The sequence below is a fragment of the Aedes albopictus genome, chromosome 3, assembly GCF_035046485.1.
Source record: "Aedes albopictus strain Foshan chromosome 3, AalbF5, whole genome shotgun sequence".
In the NCBI taxonomy this organism is placed as follows: domain Eukaryota; kingdom Metazoa; phylum Arthropoda; class Insecta; order Diptera; family Culicidae; genus Aedes; species Aedes albopictus.
In genome coordinates this window covers 345,486,822-345,508,451 of record NC_085138.1, presented here as the reverse complement: position 1 = coordinate 345,508,451, position 21,630 = coordinate 345,486,822, and the positions used below count along the sequence as shown (strand labels likewise).

The window sequence follows — 21,630 nt, the reverse complement described above, 5'->3', positions numbered from 1 at the left end:
GGTTTTCTAAATGAACCCTTCGAGAAATTTCTGGAGAAAGCTCTCGAAGAATTTTTGAAGGAATTCTGATGATCCATGAATTTTTGAAACAATCCTGCAAAATATTCTAAAATAAACCGTTAAGAAATTTTTGCAGTTTCTAATTGAATTTCCAAAGAAATTTCCGAATGATTGCTTGATAGATTTCATGGAAGGATTATTAAAGGAATCCCTTGAGGAATCCCTAAAGACATTTTCGAAGGAATCTCTGAAGCAATTTCTAAAGAAATACCTAGAAGAATTTCTGAAGACGTCCGAGGACGAATTTTTGAAATAAACCCAGGGAGTAGTCCCAATATCACAGAGTTTTTTTTTGCAAATATGAGGGTGCAAAAATAATCAATAATCAAATAGGCGGTTTTCTAATATTCTGAAGAAGCAATTTCCTATATCATGAAGGATATTTTTTTAACGTATGGGGGCACAAAAATTGTAATATTCACATCAGTTATTACTCAATGTGTGAGAGGGCACAGAATAGTTCGAAAAATCATTTTATTAAATTCAAGAAGGTGGAATAAAATGTTTGTTCATACTGGAAAAAAGATTTTTCTTACAATATGGGGAAGCAAAATATTTTGAAAAATGACACAGGTAACTTTTCTTTACATTTCTGAGGGCGCTCAAAATTACGAGACAATTTCATGAACATTCTTACATACAGAAGGCTCCTCAGCTCTTCCAAAATCACAAAGGATTTTTTTTCTCCAATGGGAGCACAAAAAAAATATCAAAAAGATAAAAATTTCTCATGTGGACGCAGAAATATCAATCAAATAGGCGATTTTCTTACAGCAACAAGAAGGTAAGAAAAACTAAACAAACTTGGCGGCTTTCTAACATTAAATTGGAATTTAGTAAAGTATAGTGATAATATTGATAATGATAAATGGAGAAGTTGCTCCACAAAGGCCTTTTATGTTTATAAGAGAACAAAAAATCTTAAAGCTTGAGTAAAATTATGTTTGGACCAAAGCACGATTGGTTATCTTTTTACAAGAAGTATATTCTCATTTTTGGCTTTTTTATTTTTATAAAGAGCTGGTTACTTAGTGATTAGCTTGGTGTAAACTTTATGACACCACTGGTAATGCAAATCATGTTGGTTTTTTATATACTAAATTGTCAGTTGCATATTTAAAAAATGAAATCTCCTGAATGCACTGATATAAAACATTGTTGAATATAATAAAAAAAATGTATTAGTGATTCGATAGAAAATAACATTAATTTGGAAAGTTCCGAAACTTGGATATTAAATTAACAAACACCAGTCAAATAAAACGCCTGGAAAGGAAACATCCTAGAAAAATATGGTATTGCAAAAAGTTTGCTGTTCGCGCAAAAAAGTCTATGAAACTTTTGATTAACATTGTAGCACACTGAGTTTAATTTTTGGTCATGTAAAAAAAACAAGTTGGAATGTTAAATTGTTAAACGTCTTAACCCAAGTAACATTTTGATTGCTAATTAGTCTTGAAGAGTTTTTTAAAACCGTCTTAAAATCTAATACCTCTTATTTTGTTTTATAAAAGCTTTAAGAACCTCTTCTAGTTTATTTAACTGAAAATGTTACTTGGGAAGCGCCGACATGATGCGATAGTATTTAAAAAAGCACAATTTGTACCAACTTGAGTATGACCAACATTGTGCCGCCGCCAAATTATGAACCGAATTCCTTTCCTACGATTTAAGCTCTTTTAATATGTCTCTTGCCGCCAAATTACTATAACACTGGATACGCCAAATAATCGCTGCCCCCCCATTATCAGGATCCTGGCTCCGCTACTGATCTTGGTCATCCAAACTATTCTGGAACTAAGACCTTCAAGCCCCACCAACTCTACACTTCAATCTCTAAACTTTATGCATGTTGCTCATCCAAAAAAATCCTTCAAGAATTCCCCAATTGTGAGGCCACCATGCTCAAATTATATACCTCAGGCATCTATTGATGAGCACCCGCAGCCGTTGCGTGTTCTCCACTGATACACACCAGGTTTCACTGGCGTATAACAGCACAGAGTTCACGTTCGAGTTAAAAATTCGGATTTTGGTGCGTCGACTGATCTTGTTGTTTTCCATACATTTCTCAAACTCGCAAAAGCAGCCCTTGTTTTCTTGATCCGTGCACCTATGTCGATCTTGGTGCCGCCATCGGCCGCCATTTGGCTTCCAAGATATTGGAAGCTTTCAACATTCTCCCCTGATTGCCCAGGTACCGTAAAGCTGGAAGGGTTGACCGTGTTTACATCCAACGATTTGGTCTTGTTGACGTTGATGGTAAGACCTGCCGCTGAGGTGCGATTGGCAAGACTATCGAGCTTGCTCTGCATATCAGAGCGCCGATGAGCTAGGAGAGCAACGTCATCAGTCAATTCGAAGTCATTTAGGTGCTTCATGGTAATGGGTTGCCACAGCAATCTACGGTTTGGATCACGGTCAATCGCACCAACCAGGATCTCGTCGATTACGATGAGGAACAGTAGCGGTGATAGTATACATCCTTGCCTCACTCCAGCAACGACCCGGATGGGATCGGACAAGACACCGTTGTGCACGAAAATGCTCTGTACTGTGCTTCAATGAGGCCGATGATTTTCTCAGAGATACCCTTGCGCAAGGCCATACAAAATGTTAAAATAGGCGACCTTCCCGGGGTCCTGGGAAGCGGTTCCGGGACCACCTAGTGGCTAATCTTGCCTCCCCAAGCAGCACCTGCAACATCATCCAAAATGTGGCTTTCTATGCTTTGGTCTAAAAGAGTTGCAATAAAAGCACACGCAACTTCAATCTTGTCAGTTGAGTTGCATTTAAACTCCAAATATCGTTAAGTTGCAGCTTTGTTTCATAGGAATTACAAAAAACATCGTATTTGACATCGATTTATGGAGGCGGAGCTAACATATTCTTCACAAGTGACAATACAGTCAGCTTGCATTAAATGTGCTATGTAACACACATGAAACATCTTACTGTGGTTTGTTTGTTCAGATTAGGTTCCAAATGTGTTACAGAAAACTTGCGCGTCTTTTTATTTTGACAGCTTTCTAACTTGTGACAAAGAAGATACAATGAAGTAACGCGTAACTTCAGTAGCTTTTATGGTGCGTTGAGCAGCAAATCTCTCACAGAGCTTCTGGTGTAGTATGTTAGGTGAGTGGTTAATAATCCTGGTGTCCATGGTTCGAGTCTGGACATTTTTTTCTTTTTTTTATCAATTCCCTTAGCTCAAGTTACATAACGATTTAGAATTTGCGCTTTTTGCGTTTCAAAGGAGAAGCAATTATGTTCTGTTGTCCTTAATACAAACAGTGAATAAATTGCATTGATGTTGCTGGTACTGGCTTTGAAACAAGTCGTGTTGCTTGGGTCTGATATCTGATGTGAGCACTGATGTATTCGTAAAATTCTGCAAATTTAGATGGATCGGACAGCATGATCATAGAAAATGCGATAATTGACCACATTTCCGAGGTTTTGAAAACCGGTTCCGCGACCCTGTTCCGGAACTACTAGGTGGACACGGACAGTGTTGTTTTTGATTGCTGGTTTGATGACTGATGAATTATCTATGAAATTCTGCGAATTTGGATGTGCCATACGGCAAGGTCATACAAAGCGCGAGAATTGGCCACATTTCCGGGAATCGATTCCGAGACCACCAAGTGGCCAATCTTGCTTCTGGCTTCAGACATGGTCATGGTCTCGGGAACGTTAAAAGGGGTCCTAAGGTGTTTCAGGGTGTATCAGGGTGATTCCAGAGATTCAAGGGATCTCAGGGGCGTTGCAATAGGTCTCAGTGGTGTTTCAGAGGGTCTCAGGGGCATTTCAAGGCATCTCAAGAGGTTTCAGGGTTGTTCCAGGAGGTCCCAGAAGCATTTCAAGCATTCTCAGGGGCGTTCCAAGGGGTGTCATTAACCTTTCATGGGGTGACATGGGTGTTTCGGAAGACCACAGGGGGTCTAAGCGAGGAATCAGGAGGTCTCAAGGGCATTTCAGGGCGTATACCAAGAGATCACATTAGCGTATGAAGAGGGCCATCGGGTCGTCTCAGTGGGTCCTCTGGAAGTTCTAGGGAGTCTCATGAACGTTTTATGGGGTCCCCTCCTTAGAACACCCTTAATAGGTTCTTGAAACACCCCTGAAACGCCCCTTAAACTTTTCGGAGCGTTATTGGAACGTTCCTTAAATCCCCTGGAACCTCCTGGCAGCCCCTTAAAACCCTTTAAAACGCCCCAGAAATGCATTGGAACGCTCTTGAAACCTCAGCAAACCCATTGAAATGCCCCTAGAACCCCCAGGAACGCATTAAAAATGCTTCTGCGATCCCTTGTAACGCCCTTAAAACCCATTGAAACGCCCCTAAAACCTCGTAATACTTAATGCCCCTTAATGCCCTGAAACTCCCTTGGGCTACGTCAAATACCCAGCAGCAAGACCTGTTCTCGTAAACTAAGTTTCCTCATTGCAGCTCTGACATAATTTATACAAAAATTCTCCTCTTTTACACGCTTTCCAATTTAGTCACCCCCAGCCCATGGCATGCGATGTTTAAGATGGGTTTAGGAGGTTTCAGAGGAATTTAAGAGATGCCTCAGAGGGTTTCAGTAGGATTCAGAGATGTTCTTGAGAGCTTCGGGGCTTTCAGAAGCGCTTCAGAGAGATTCAGAGGGGTTTAGAAGTGGTTTCAAGGTACTTCAATGCGTTTAAGTGGGAGTCACGTGGGATTGCCAGGACAGCGCAAGTTGTACAGTTGCTACTAGCATTGGTCAAATTTGGCTGAGACATCGATTTTTGTGAATCGATTTGAATCGGATCAACACAATCGATTCACCAATTTAATCGAATGCTTTGAATCGAGGTTTTCACATCGATTCGATATTATAAAATATTACAAAACTATACATGATTCGTTTGCTGCATTTAGTTCAAGTTCATGGTATGTTTTATATGTCGAAATAACTTCAATATCCAAGTGTGTAAAATTAGCCTAAGTTAAAATTCACAAAAAAAAATAATATCCAAATTACTGAGATAAATTCCCACAGACTGCTGTGAGAAACTCCCCAAGAATGTTCAAAGTGATTCCACCAGAGTTCTGAAAGGATTTCCTCTAGAGTTATGAGAGATTTCTTCAGAATGCTGGAAATGATTACACCAGAATCCTGAGCGACACTAGCTAGAAAAGAAAGCAATAAAATATAGCGATATTATGGTAGGAATTCTCTCTGAATTTAGGATTTTTCTAGAATCCTGAGAGAGATTGCTTCATATCTATGAGACGGATTGTCTTAGAATCCCGAGAGGAATCCTCCCAGAATCCTGTGATAGTTTGTCTCAGAATCCTAGGAAAGGCTTTCCCTTGGGATGCTCTCAAAATGTTCCAGAATCCTAAGAAGGATTATCCCAGATTCCTAAGATGAATTCTCGCAGAATCCTTTGACGAATTCCTAGAACGGTTCTTAAACGTTCTTGAGATAAATGCATCTACAATACTGAGAGAGATTCTCACAAAAGATTTTCGGAATTCTAGGATGAATTTCCAAAGAAACTTAAAAGATATGACCCAGAATCCTGCTCAGAACCCTAAGAAGGACTACTCCTGAATCCTGAGAAAGGTTCCCTTAAAATATTGGATGGGATTGCCAAAGAAACCTGAGATATACTGTCTCAGAAATCTGGGAGATAAGATTCCCTGATAAGAATTTCTCCAGAATCATTTTAAGTATTCTTCCAGAACTACCCTAAAATCTTGGGTGGAATCCTTTAGAATGCTGAGAATAATTCTGCCAGAATCCCGATAGGTATTCTCCAGAATACTACGAGTGATTTCCACAGAATCCTGAGAGGGATCATAAGAGGGGTTCTTCCAGATTCTTAAGAGAAATGTATCTAGAATCCTAAGAAGGATTTTTCCGGAAATCTGATATGGATTCTGCCTGAAAGGGATTACGCAAACTTCTAGAATGGACTTCCTCAGCACCCTGAGAAGGATTCTCTGGAATTCTGAGAAAAATCTGAGGAAATTCCTAGAAAAATTACCGCAGATTCCTGAAAGACATTCCCACAGAATCTTTGAAAGGACTTTCCTAAGCTCCTGAAAGGGATTGTACCAGATTTTTCATGATGACTAAGAGGGACTCTCCCAAAATCCCGAATGGATTTCTGTGAGCAGCTGCTTCAGAATAAAGAAAACGGAATTCTACTGGAATTCTCGTAGAATACTGAGATGGATTTCTTAGAATCCTAAGAGGACTCACAAATCTATGTGAGGGATTTTCCAAAATCCAAATTTCTCTAGAGAATTCTGCTCAGAATCTCGAGAGAGATTCATCATTAATTATTAAGTACCCAAGAATCTGGAAAAATATAGCCCCAGAATCCCAAGGGTTTCCCCAGAATCTTGAGAGAAATTTCCCCAGATACCTGACGGAGAATACCTCAAAAAGCCGAATTTTCAGAGAATCTTGGGAAGAGTACCCACAGAATACTTAGTGATATTCCTCCAGAATCTTTAAAGGATCTAACGCAGAATCCTGGGAAGGATATCACTAGAATCTTACGTGGGATTCTCCCAGAATCCTAAGAAAAATTCTCCCAGAATTCTGGTAGGAATTTCGCCACAATTCTGAGAATGCTGAGAATGATTCTCCAAGAAGTCTACGAAGAGTTCCTGACAATGCTGAGAAAGATTTCTCAGAATTCTGAGTGGGATTCTAAGTGAAGGTCTTTCATAATCCTTAGAGGAATCAACCCAGATCATCCAGAAATTTCATAGAATCCTGAGAGCAATTTCACCCTTGGTAGGAAATACCCCAAAATCGTGAAATGAATTCCCTTAGAATCCAAAGATTCCCTAGAATTCTGATAGGTATTCCCATATAATACTGCTGAGAAATATTCCTCCAAAATTGTTAAAGGGACTTTTCCATAACTCTGAGGATACCGCTCAAATTCTGTGAGAGATTCCTTCAAAATGATGAAAATTATCACACCAACATCCTGCGAGCTTATCCCAGAAAAGAGAGAAAGACTCTTCCAATAGGTATTCTCCCGGAATTCTATTAGGGATTTCCCAAGAATCCTGGGAGAGATTGCTCCAGTTTTCTAAGATGGATTCGCTCAGAATGTTTAGAGGAATGCTTCCAGTATCCTGAGGATTTCTTCAGATTCCCGGAATCGATTCTCCCTGAATCCTGAGACGGATTGCCTTAGAATCCTGAGAGAAGTTTTTCCTCGAGATTCTCCTAGAATGCTTAGACGGATATCTCCAGAACCTGGATATCTTCCAAAATCTTAAGAGGGGTTCTCCTAGAGGTTTCTGACAAAGGCGTTTCAAGGAATTTCAGGAAGATTCAGGGTGTTGCAGAGGGTTTTCTGAATGTTTGGAGGCATCATTGGCTTTTATTTGAGCTTCGCTAGGGTTTTCTGAAGAGGAGGTGTGCGGAGGCGTCGCAAGACGTGCCCCGGTGCTTCAGGGTGGTTCAGAGATGTTTCGGAGGCGGGTAAGGGGTTTTGGGTGCCTCAGATGGTTCCAAAGCGTTTAAGAGGCGTTCCAGAATATTTCTATAGACTGGATGCCAAGAAGAGCTTCAAGGCTTTTAAAACAGATTACGCTTATAGATTTTATGGCCTTCACTCATGGGAATTCTTGGTGACCCTCAGCGAGTTATTGAACTCATCACTTGGTGGATCACAGCTACTTGAGGCTGTGTGAAAACAAATCTTTGTTATAAATATCTTTGAGACCACTAGTTTCGTTCGTAGATTCAATGAGCTATACTTGAAGGACTTTTTGAGCCTATATAATTAAAAATTTTAATTATAATACAGCGAGAGGTAACAATTTACGCATGTAGATCTGACGAATTATGCCTAATCAAATTTTCCAACTGCTCTGAACACAATCCAATGTTATGTTAAGAAGGTTCTCAAAAAGATTTAACTTGAATGAATTCTAATTTGTGGTTCTTGTATATGTGAGGTTGCTGTTCCCTTTTGAAAGCTATTCCATTTCGGATTATGCCAGATTTCACTGTGTGAGAGTTTCTGATTTTTGTTCTGTAGAGGCGATGCCGCACAATGCAAACATTCACAAAAGCGTTTCTTAAAATATTTTTCACTTTCTTCTGCATTAATCTGAATTGCATTTGTTCTATGAAAAGTAATAGATATAATTTTAAAATTTAAAATTGCTAGATTGAAACGTTCTGTACGAGAATCACAGCCACTTTTTGTTTGAAGGGTATAAAGCAATAACATTGAAATTTTTAAAAGTTGACTATAAATGTAGCAAATTACAGCTGCTCAAATAGTGTTAACACGTGATAACGAATTTACATTTCACTCATGCGTATTTTCCACTAAATATAGAATCAACTTATCATATGCTTCTTCTGATCAGTTTCTTCTCCGTTCTCTTTCCCCTTCAATTTCAGACCATCGTTGACGTTGACCACCACAAGATGAGTGGAATCCGTCGCGGGGCAGAATCTCGTAACAAGTCATTACCGCTGTAGAATTGTTAATATCGTAATCGTAGTTGCGAGTGTTTTGTAATTTTTTCTTAAGTGCAGCGTTTTTAACAATTTTTCATCATTAGTTGAATTTGATTTTTGACTAATTGGTTTATTCCGTTTTTCCCCCATTAGTTTGTGATGAATTCAGTTTGAACATGGTTCGTAAAAAATCAGACCGTTTGAAAACTGATTGATTTTTGATTTTCCGGAGTGCATTTGTACATAGTTTAGTAGCAACATTTACCGAAAAGCTGCGGAAGAAGAGCAGAAGCTAGTGAGTGAGTGAATATTTACACACACGTGTACGCAGCTGAAGCTGGAGAAAAGTTAAGTCAGTCAAAACGTGAGAGATTGAGAGAGCGAGAGCAAGTTAGGGACAGCCGAGTGTGAAATTCCCCGTCCTGCACGAGTTCGCGAGTGCACCGTGCCGTCGTCGCCGCCCCCGACGTTCGATGTTCGATTCCGATTCCGGCTTGGATATCAAACACGGGCGGTCATGAAAAATTTTGCTTTAGAACGGATTGTGTTGAGCTTCAGCTGCGACAGTGTTGCCGCCGCGACCGAATTCGCTGCGTCTGTGAACTTTGTTTGCGTCACAGGTAATTTTTCTGTGTGGAAATGGACGGCAGGATTGAAATCTGAAATAAATGGTGTTTTGTGACTTTTTGTTTCGTTTTCGGCAGGACGGCCCACCGTCCAAACCAGTTCCTGGGGCCCGAGTCAATACCTGGCCGCACCTAGTGCGTGCCCACATCGTGCCCCCTTAACACATCATTGTTAGCAGGTAATGGTACTTTTTTGCTCATAATAACTTAATAGATTTGTATTTAATATTTAATCTAACATATTACCATAATGCATGATACAGAAGTTGACATGTAAAGTATATCATTCTAAATTCAAAAACATAAAGCATGCAGATAACCTTACTGAGTATTGTAGAATGAAGGAAGATAGCTTAGCAAAAATTCACTAGCTATTCTTAATGTGAAACCTATGATTACAAAAATCATTTGAGCAAAATGCTTGCAAGTAAATAATGTTTGGACTCTAAAGTTGACTTTGCGTGAAACTAAGTTTTACTACATCTCTCCTTTTCTAGACCTTACGTGTCCAATAGAACAAAGCCTTTCTCAGGTTGAGCACTTCCACAGTTATTTACTGAAAGTTTCCTTTGCCGATGGTCAATTCTCGATCAGTCATGATAACTGTGCCGTGTTTGTTGTGTTTCTGCGAGACAATCAGATACCTATAGAAGCTTTAGTCATTGAGATATATGTATGTACACAAGCGTTTTCTGTGCATCCTCGCCTTTGGCATTTTCCAATCCATACTGATGTGGTTTTTGTTGCTGCTGTTCTTTTTATTGCAGTGATTGTAAAGCGGTTCGTCTTGCCTAATTTGGGTATGGTTGAAATATCTCAGGTCAATCTTCAGCATAAAAGAAGAAAAACGATCAATTTTTGTAGAGTAATGGCAAAGTAGTCCAAGTACCTTTAATTCAGGAATCACACATTCGTAAGGGAAGTTTCTATTTAGGTAACCTTGTGAACCCAGTTTCTAATATTTTCTGTTAAAATGAAATAATAAACTCGCTTGTTATGCCTCGCACATGTGCGCTTGTCAACTACACAATCATTGCTGACTACCAGAGTTGCAACTGCTATTTAATTGAAGTATCTATTGGGAATTTTCATGATTTCTGCTAGAGAAAAAGTGTTGGATATATGTAACGCTTTCCTCTAACAGAATTAGTTACGCATTCAACTGATATGTGTCGGAAGAGGAATTTCTATCTGACCATCGATAGATCTATTTTGAACATATGAATATCACTTGGGTAACCTTTCATATTTAGAATCTCTGGTCAACAATCTTGAAGTACTTTGTTGATTTGATTACGGCCAAATTTCATGGGTATTTATTTACCTACCACTAGAACTCCAAGTAACTGTGATGATGTCGTTGATGCAATCGAAGAAGCTTGTCATCTGCGGTTTATAAAGACCACAAGAGCACCCCCTGGTGGAATTTCGGTTTGGCTAAGCTCAGGAAACAATGTATAAAGAGTTAGAACATTCAGCTGGATCACAGGCATTCAAGACTGTTCGCCAGGCCAACCAGAAAGTTCTTCGGTCTGCTGAACGATCCGGTTGAAAAAGGATTTCTGTGTTAACGAACTTCCTATTCCAAATGGTGATTTCATTTTCATTCTTATGAGGAAGTTCTGGAAGTTATATTCAGTACACACTTCTCCGGATGTGCGGATATATCTTGTAATTATGGTTCTCTAGATTCGGCTCGAAGTATCGTAACTATAGAATCGAATGAGTAGGCACTTAGTAGCTACCCAAGTAACAATTTCAATTTTATCAAAGTTTTTTAGCGATTCAAAAATCCTAAACATAAAACCATTGATGCCGACTTGAAAATGCTCTCGAGTTCTTGTATGCCTCAATAAGTCCACGTTCTGGCTAGTTGGCCCAGTCTTATTAGGGTCTACAGACTTCGTATGCAAACCGGCTGAGGATTTCGGGTTGTATCATAGTTTTATCATTCTTCTAAATAAAACCATCTTCTGACTTGTTTTGATTATTTTTCACTCTCAATGTTCGATCGTCAGAATAAATTATGCTTCGTTCTTTATCCAGCCATCAATTAAAAAGATGCAGATATGGAATTCAGATCTGTTTTCCTATTTAATACGTGTCAGCAGACATGCCACGGAAAATTTGTGGTGAATGTGACTGTGATAATAACAAAAACTAAGTGCGCCACACAAATTATGCATAATTTGGAAGTTAAATGCATTTTATTTACTCGGTGGAATTGGGTACACAAAAGGTTTTTTTCAACACAGCGGAGTTTAAAAGACATTATGTAATTTTTCTAACAAAATAAAATGACGGAAACGTGTTATATGGTTAAATTTGATCTTAAGCTGTACGTGAAATCATAAAATTGAGTAATAATTTTTCTGTATTTACATAAATTATCCCGGCTAGGCAACATATTTTTTGGATAAAACTCTGTGTTCCTGATGATTCCTCCAATAGGGCTGACCCTCCTGAGGTAGTCATAACTGAGCTCATGATAGAACTAGCAGTTTTATCACAGCATTTTTTTTGGCTTATGTTACGGCCACGAAATCTTTTGTTGGTTTTATTCGTTGCCTCACAGTTTTGTGTATTTGTTTACAAAAAAAATCTCTCCGACAACAACCGCAAATGCAAGTTTTATTGAAATGGTATATAATAAGTGATAAAACCAATTAATGTCTACTTGCAAGTCTTTAACTGAAGATGTTTATAGCAGAAGTTATATGATAGTTTTATGGAACGCAAAAGGTTCAAAGTAAAAAACTACCACATAAAGCTAATTTAGAACAACTAGCTTTTTGACATGCTCGTATAAAACCAGGATAAAACATGAATAAACCTTCAAGGCATGCTGATTGTTACTTGGGTATGCTCCTGTCAAATCTCCTAGATCAGATGGGATTTATCCTGATATACCGTCATGCAGGGTGTCATTTAGCCAAAATGGGGTGACAATCGGCCACTATTCCTCAGATAAAGAATACGACGGGAATGCATATTGTGTGCTAATATACTAGAATACATAATTCTAAGATACTTTGCATCCACCATCGGATTCTTTGATTTATATTGAATTCGTATGATCGATGGACCAATGGTACCCTTTAGGCCCAATGTCATCCCAAACCACGGTATCTATAACATGTTTTGAAAAAAAAAAACCCGCTTGTTTGTAGTTTTGTTACACGGTATATTCCCAAATATTGGCGGAATATTACTGTAAAGTTTATTCTAAAAATGGGTCATTTGTAGTATGAAGAAGCGAAGAGTTTCAGGCGTATCAGTTTGATCTCTTTTCTTCTCAAATGCTTAGAACATATTGTCGATCATCCATGATGTTCAATTGGCTAATATGTCCCTTCATGTGAGCCAACATGCCTACCAATCTGGTAATCCCACTGTGACTCTTTTATAAAAACTGGTTTACGATATCGAGAGAGCATTCACTCAAAAGCATTGCTGCTGGGTGTTTTCTTAGATATCGAGCGTGCTTTTACAACGTGTCTTTCCCCTCCCATGAAGAGTGGCCATCTGGTTATCTAGGCAGCAGTATTTCAGACGCCATCGTATGTTACACTGATGGCGCTCCTCTTGAAGGCCAAACAGGTACCTACCGGTATCTACTCTCGTGAGCTAATGCTACATCATTCCTACTCACTCGGTAGACACTGCACCGTTTTTCAGGCCGAAATTTTTGCTCTTAGGTGTAGCAGAGTGCAATCAGCACTTCAGCAGCACGTAATGGGCATCATATTGCACTTCTGTTCAGATGGCCGGGTTGCTATTTAACACAAGGTTGTTATTAAACTCAAACTTGTCAAACTAGAATCGAGGCAGAAATCAGCAAACGCTGTTCACCTTGCATGGATAATCGGGCAAAGGTGAATAACAAAATGATAACATGTTCTGTTACCTGGTTATCATTCGTATGATAATTGAGATTGTTATCATTTTGGTTGAATTAAGAGTCAACATAGCAAAAATAATAACTCAAATTTACTCCTCGAATACCAAAATGATAAGTTATCATTAAGTTCAAATTGATAACTAATTGTGTTATGCAATATTTTGCTCAACATTTCATTTAGTTATCAACATATCAAATGACACCTGACTGATAACAGGATTTGTTATCATTCTGAGGTATTTTATCGTCCGAAATACTTTTTAGTATCTACTGTGCCGACATCATCAGCAATTGAAAAAAGTTTCCTATCTAGTTTCCTATAATTTGCAACCCATGTTTTCAAATACTGGGCCATGCGGGTCTCGAACCCTGATCGAGCGATTGCTGGTCGCAGCCGTTAGCCGCTATACCAGTGGGACGCAGCAGTCGCATTGAAGGTGAAAAGTGGAATCTATTTTTAGATTCGAGGTTCATCAGACTGTCAGTTTTGGGAAAGCCTTGAAATATGCGCTTGGAAACTAATATTTTTTTTGTTATCGCGATAGACTAAAATCACTGGTTATCATAAATCAGAAAAGATGATAACATAAATAACAAAATGATAATACCGATAACACAGTTTATTAACAAAGTGATTTCGTTTTGTTATCTGCCTTTGCAGGAAACTAATTGGCTGATAAGTTAGCCCGCACTGGAGCATCATATGACGTCATTGGTGCTGAACAGGGACGAGAACACTCACTTGCAAAGAAAAAATTTCTCAGCTGTGAAGCATGCTATCAAAAACGGTGTATGGAGGACTTAATCCTTGTAGTTTTATCTAAAAGTGGTGAGAGAGCTATTAATTCAACTCTTCACGAATTGAATGTAAATTACACTCACATTCTGGAAAGTCGCTAACATAGCTCTGTGACGACTTTGGTATGCGTGTGCGACCCTCGCTGTATTCGGCAAATTTTTACATGCAACTACAAGGTGAAAGTTCTTCATACACCGCTTTTGAAAGCATGCGTCTGAGCTGAGAAAATAGCAAGTGACTGTTCCCATACCTGGTCCTGAGCCAGCTATTCCGGTATCGTAGTGTTTGTTAAAGCTTCAGATGGAGCATGCTGGTCAAAGTGTTAACTGGTCATTGCCGACTCAGCCATAACTTGGGAAAAATTCAGCAAGTTGATTTATTCGTATGCACTGATAACGGTGGTTCCGATTATGGAACTTCGTATCGTTTAATAACTGTCCAGTTTTTGCGCAACTGCTTTTCCAAGTACTTGGAAAACATTAATTGAGTGAAACTGGCTTCAGAAACATGAATCTTCAGGTTCTTGTGTTGTTTTAACCCCATTGTGGAAAAGAGCTACAGGGGATGGCCAAAATGTTTGGGATAGGCAACTTTTGACGTAGGACTACGTCTCTGTTTTCTATACCCGGTGTCATTTCAAAATTTATGAACCCAAGAGCGTTACGTTTGAGTGAAAGATTTTAAACGCTCACTGTATCTTTCCCACTGAACGAAATGATAAACAAATCCCGTTATCCGAGAGATGAAACTCCCGCGTTCAATTTGTAATATTCGGTGAACCTAAAAATCATTGATAAATAGTTGAAAAGTTGTTTTAAAGTCAGACATTGAAATCGCTGAAATCTATAAATATGGGTAGCGGACAAATTTTCTCGTTCAGTCTACCAACGCTCTCTGATTGGTGCACATCGTGCGGTGGAGCTACGACGCAGGAAGGAATGCGATCATGCGAGAGCTGATTGTCAGTTCCATTTCGACCACCGTCGAGGAGAGAGCAGTTAGCAGTTCGTTGATTTCGTTGGAACAACCAACAAAGGTGAATGTCTCCTCCAGCTGAGCAGCGGCACATCAACCCAGCGACGACGCTCGACTATCGATAGCACCAGGAATCGCATCCAGGGCAACAAGCGGCGGGCCAGTTTTCGACGGCATCCAGCATTCAGCGCGGAGAATACCGTGCGTGGCATGGTGAATTCATTTCATTTCCTTCCTAAAATCGTCCATTATTCAAACGGTTCTTTTCAGGACCATCGAAAATGATTCCTAGAGAGTTAATTAGATAAATTTCCTCCAGTGAAAGTGAAAGCAAATAGTGATAAATTGATGCTTGGTGGTTGTTCAGCTACGGTGAAGCCGGTCATAAATCTCAGCTACGGCAGCAAGCGGCGGGCCTATTCGCGACGGCGTCTAGCATTCAGCGCAGATAAATCCCACAAGCATTGCGTGGCGGAGTGAAATAATGCAAATTATTTGCCCATCATACGTCCCGGTCCTTTTCAGGATTTTCGAAACTATTTCCATAAGAGTTATGATTCGGATAATTTTCCCTTCATCGATCGAGAAAAGTGTGGTGCAAGTGAAAGATTGAATGCTTCATGGCTTAGCAACAGTTACGAAGCCGGTCACTAATGATTCCACCTGGAATTTAGCAACGCATTTTCCTATTAAGACCATTTTGAGTGAAACATTGTTTAATTCTAACATTTTTCGAATTAATATTTTGGTAACTTCATCCGTTCAAAGAAAATTTACTCATTTCTGGGTTGATTAATCGTTTGGTGCGTCTGAGTGCGTGCAGGCGGGGCATGCAAACGAAATAAACTGGAGAGCCAGCCAAATGGGAGGAGCTTCATCTGCTAATCTAGGGGTATAAAAGCTTTGCCCTCTGTTTTCTTTCGTCAGTTTCGTTGGATCAATCAAGGAGGATGGAGGTGGATGTCACTTCCACAGCTGGCAGCTGCACATCAACTGCGTCAAATCTCGGCTGTTAGTACCAGGAATCTCATCCACTGAGCACAGCAGCAAGCGGCAGACTAGTTTTCGGAGGCACCTAGCATTGAGCGCGAAGAAAACCAACACGCATTGCGTGGCATGGTGAATTCATCAAAATTGTCCATTATTCCAACGGTCCTTTTCAGGACCACAGAAAGTCTTTCCAAAAGAGTTAAGAATAATTATACCTCCATCGATCGAGAACAGTGTTGTAACCGAAAAGTGGAAGACAGCTCCGTTTGTCAGCAAGAGTGAAGTCAACTACTAATTTTATCCACGGCAGTAAGCAGCAGGTCAGTTTTCGGTGGCCCAGCATTAAGCGCGGAGAAAACCAACACGCATTGCTTGGCATGGTGAATTCATAACCAAACGATCCTTATCAGGACCACCGAAAATGATAACTCATGAGCGGATAATTTTCATCAATCGATCGAGAAACCAAATAGTAAAGATGTAGTGGAACCAAATAGTACAGATTGAATACTCGTGCCTAAGCAACAGTGAAGCCGGTTACTAAATCTTATCCACGGTAGCAAGCGATGGGGCAATTTTCGACGGTATCCGGCATTCAGAGCGGAGAAATCCAACACACATTGTGCGAAATGGTGAATTAATGTAGTTTTCTTTCTTAAATCGTCCAGATTCCTTAAACAGGTTTCATTCCATCGGTCAGGAAAACCGTGATGCAACCAAAAAGTGAAAGAATGAATGCTTGGTGCTCTTTTCGATGAAAATTTACTCGTTTCTGGGTTGATTAATCGTTTGAAGCGTCTGGGTGCATGTAGGCGGGGCATGCAAACGAAATAAACTGGAAGCCAGCCAAATGGGAGGAGCTTCATCTGCTAATCTACAGGTATAAAAGCTGTGCCCTCTGTTTTCTTACGTCATTTTCGTTGGATCAATCAAGGAGGGTGGAGGTGGATGAAAATTTTCTCATTTCTTGGTTGATTAATCGTTTGAAGCGTCTGGAGCATGCGGGGCGGGTCATGCAAACGGAATAAACTGCAAAGCCAGCCAAATGGGAGGAGCTTCATCTGCTAATCTAGGGGTATAAAAGCAGTGTTCTCTGTTTTCTTTCGTCATTTTCGTTAGATCAGTCAAGGAGGTTGGAGGTGGATGTCACCTCCAGCAAGGCAGCAGCACAACAATCCAGCGACTACTCTCGGCTATCGTGCTGATGAAGGCGCCTGGAATCGCATCCGTGGCAGCGGAGCAGTGGGCAAATTTTCGACGGCGTCCAGCATTCTCCGCACGCCGCAGAGAAAACACGCATTGCATGGCATGGTGAATGCATCAAAATCGTCCATTATTCAAACCGGTCCTTTTCAGGACCATCGAAAATGATTCCTCAAGAGTTAATTGGATAATTTCCAACATCGATCGAGATGTAGTGCAACCAAAAAGCAAAAGACAGAGCATCGTTGCCAGCAATAGTGAAACTGGTCATTATTCTAATCCACGGCAGCAAGCGGCGGTCCAGTTTTCGGTGGCGTTTATCATTCATCACGGAGAAAACCAACACGCATTGCGTGACATGGTGAATTCATGCCATTTCGTTTCTAAAATCGTCAATTAATCAAACGGGCTTGTTCAGGACCACTGTAATTTATTACTTAAGAGTTTGTGAATCAGCTAATTTAATTCCATTGAACGAGAAAAGAGTGGTGCGACTAAAAAGTGAAAGATTGAATACTTGGTGGCCCAGCAATAATGATGTAGCCGGTCACTAATGGCCTAATGGTTCCACCCAGAATTTAACAACGCATTATTCTATCCGGACTAAAATTAGGTTTAAACATTTTTGGAATTAAACTGATCGAAATTATCCAATATTTTGGTTACTCTATCCGTTCAATGGCAATTTTATCATTTCTCGGTTGATTAGTTGATGGATGCATCTGGAGCATTCGGGGAGGGTCATGCAAATGAAATAACCTGGAAAGCCAGCCAAACGGGAGGAGCCTAATCTGCTAATCTTGGGGAATAAAAGCAGTGACCACTGTTTTCTTCCATCATTTTCATTGGTTCAGGCAAACAAATGGAGTGGATGTCACCTCCACAGCTGCGCACCTATCCTGCGACGACTCTCGGCTATTTAGCTGATAGAACCAGGAATCTCATTCACGGCAGTAAGCGGTGACCGTTTTCAATGGCTTCCAGCATTCAGTGTGGATAATTTTCAATTATCTTGCCGAAATCTTCTGTTATTTAAAAGTTTCTTTCAGGATCAGTGAAAATTATTAAATTAAATTAAATTAAATCTAGAATATTTCACGAAATTGCAATCAAAATTATCTAAAATTTCGTTAACAGCAATTGAGTTGTGTCAAATAGACATGGCTACGGTGGCGCTATCTGTTCATTTCATAGCGGCAATTTTAGTTATTTTAATGATTGTTGCGATCGCAATATGATGTTTGGGAAGCTATGGCTTAACGCCTTTCTATATTATAATCATTTTATCCTTTCGACGAAAATTCTTTCAAACAACGGTTGAACATTTATCTTCAAAATGAAATAATGCTCAACCCTCAAGTGATGGCCGCGCGAGTCACGGAAGGTTAAACTAATTAACATCTTATGAATGCGTTCAGTGAAATGGATCACATAACAACTTTAATCAACACATCACTCCGCCGATTTGAATTTTGCCAGCATACATTGTATAGGCCTTTTATGTGATAGGTCCGTTATGCATTTATTTACGAAGGTCGGACAACAATGAACCGAAAAATCAGCTGATTTAAGACTTCAAATCGTCCCCTTAATGCTAGAACTAGGTAACTGGTTTTGCGAAATCGCAAGAAATTTGTTTATATCTGAACGTATACCACAATAAACACAAGTTTGTCAATTGAAAATCCGAAAACACATATTAATTCAACATTTTAGACCAACAAAGAGTTTGTTTTATACCAGGATGAGTTTTACCAGCCATTTTTATCTGCACTTTCCAAAACGAGTTACCTAGCTCTAGCATTAAGGGCGCGAAATGAAAGGGCACATTTAAATATATAAAAGTCGGAACCTCATTCCCGCCTTTGTCCTACGTCAACATTGCGGTTATGTCTCAGACATTACCCACCCCTAGTTTTTTTCTTCCACAAAAAAATTCAACATGCTGTAACTTTTCATAGAGTGCATCAAAAAATCTCAAATTTTGACTGTTTGTCAACCTATTATGTGTGCATCATTGGTACAAATTAGGGCTCGATTGAATAATTTTTCGTGAAGTTAGAACCGTTCGCGTAAAACACTATTTTTTAGACAACCATTTTTTAAACTGTCATATCTCGGAAACCAGTGAACCGAATTGAATGAATTTTTTAACGTTTATCAACAATATATTGATGCTTAATACCACGTTCTAAAATGTAATATTTTATCACAGCGAATTAAGTTATATCGGGTTGAAATTTTTACCCATATAGAGGAAAATAAGTCAAATTTACAATACCACACAAAAATTATTAAATGTGTTCTTCCTTCAATCTAAATAGGCTCTAATATATCTGATTAGAGATAATTTGAGAACAGAAGTGGAAAATCTTTGTATATCAATACTAAAATGTATTGACATTGATGTAAAAAAATTACATTTTTTCGAGAAAAGTCCAAAAAGTGTCAATCTATGATAACTTTTTTCAACGTTTAAAAAGAACCTATGTTTTAATAGTTTGTGAAGCATTTACATATTGTTAGTGCACGTTCAAAATTTCATTCAATTCGGTTCACTGGTTTCCGAGATATGACAGCTCAAAAATGAGTTGTCTAAAAAAAGGTGTTTTACCCGAATGGTTCTAACTTTGCGAAATATTAATCAATCGAGCCCAAATTTGTACCAATGATGCACATATAATAGGTTGACAAACAGTCAAAATTTGAGATTTTTTGATGCACTCTATGAAAAGTTATAGCATGTTGAACTTTTTTGTGGGAGAAAAAAAAGTTGCCTATCCCAAACATTTTGGCCATCCCCTGTACATGCACTTTCAGTAGTATTCAGTAGTATTCAGCCGTGAAGTAATCTTTGATGTTAATTCTATTGAAATTGAAAAAATGTGCAAAACATGTTATTTCTTTTTTTTTAATAATATGGATCTATATAAATCTAAGCAAAAAATAAAAGGAATAGGTTTCATCAAAATTGCATGGGTACATCCTACTATAGCTCTATATTTACATTAAAACAAAAAAATCCAATGTAACACTCTCTGTGCTTTGGAAGCTATGGTGAAAATCTAAGTCTTAGGTCCAAGGCGGCGTCCAACAAGCTTGATGCTAATGACAGCAATGATATTTTTTTTCTTTTTTTTTTCATTTCTTTTTGTTAATTTTAACGCCTATGCTAGTTCTTCACAAAGAAGTTGCATGAATGATAAGGCAATATTTTTTTATGGTTTGGTTTCTAACAATTATTTCTCATAGATATGGCCTCTATTAACCTTCACGTAGCCGACCCTCGACAACTCATTTTCAAAATGCTGGCATTTCGTCAATTTTCAGTCGATTTTTTTTAAGTCGCCCTCAATCGATCATAAATTGGTGGTAGTTTATTATACTCAAGTGGCCATGCAATATCCGGAGCCGTTCCGGGGATATTCCAGATTGTGTTGGGGTCAGCGAGTTGCCAAAATGGCTAAAAGTGATTATTTCGTTTGTTATTGTGTTTGAACCATCAATTTTCAGCGAAATTTTTGTTGCGAACAATGAAACACAACTGCGATAACCAGATTTGAATAAGTTGGCCCATCCGGATTCCCGTGACAGGTTCCGCGGGGCCTCATTGAGGTCACTTCTGGTTTTCAACCTAAACATGCCGTGCTACATGGCACGGTAAAGGCTGGGAGTATCCCATTGTGATCCACTAGCCTATGCCTAGCAACTCCTATCCCTACCTCCTCGCGGTACCGGCCGGAAACTATGAGCAACCTTAGGCAAGATCGGGTAACCAACCCCGGTGGGAACTTTGGTCGTAGGCTGACAGGGAAGGGGGGTTTGCTTCGGTAAACCTGAGCGTCTGTTCTCCAGGAGGAGCGGCACAACAGCGTCTGATCCCCATGTTAGGGGTGGCTGATCTACGTCCGAGTGCCTCTAAGCTACTCTAAGCTCAACTGTACACTATGTATGAATGAGTGTAATCAGTTTCGTACCTTTTAATTCCGCCCTATGTTGCTTATCCTTTGACAGATACGCGTATTTCGACTACCACTTGTAATCTTCCTCAGTGTCAGTTATCCACTCCAGTCGAAATACGCGTATCTGTCAAAGGATAAGCAACATAGGGCGGAATTAAAAGGTACGAAACTGATTACACTCATTCATAGAGGGTATTCTGCTTAGAGGGTTCGAAAAGTCGGTACAAGATGTACACTATGGTCCTCCGGAAAGTAGGGAGTTGGTGGCAGGCCTTACGAGCCAGCCGTAAAAAAATCATTGTAACGGAAAATCAGCAACATAATAATACGAACCGGGACCAACGGCAACGACTCCAGCGAACAAAAAGGACTTGCGATTGGAAACTCTGTACGTGGAACCGCCGATCTCTCAACTTCATTGGGAGCACCCGCATGCTCGCCGATCTACTGAAGGACCGCGGTTCGGCATCGTAGCGCTGCAGGAGGTGTGTTGGACAGGATCCATGGTGCGAACGTTTAGAGGTAATCATACCATCTACCAGAGCTGCGGCAACACACGCGAGCTGGGAACAGCTTTCATCGTGATGGGTGATATGCGGAGGCGCGTGATCGGTTGGTGGCCGATTGACGAAAG

At 39.6% G+C, this 21,630-nt stretch overlaps 1 protein-coding gene across 50 annotated transcripts in view; it reads left to right on the top strand.

Annotated features, from left to right (window-relative positions):
• Positions 1-21,630, top strand: part of LOC109421922 (sodium channel protein para) — a 521,170-nt gene that overhangs the window by 155,217 nt on the left and 344,323 nt on the right. For all 50 annotated transcript variants that reach the window (XM_062855155.1, XM_062855169.1, XM_062855173.1 and 47 more), the window contains exons 4-6: positions 8,481-8,565; positions 8,694-9,160; positions 9,245-9,345. The gene's annotated coding sequence lies outside the window, so the exon portion shown is untranslated. The remainder of the gene's footprint in view (positions 1-8,480; positions 8,566-8,693; positions 9,161-9,244; positions 9,346-21,630) is intronic.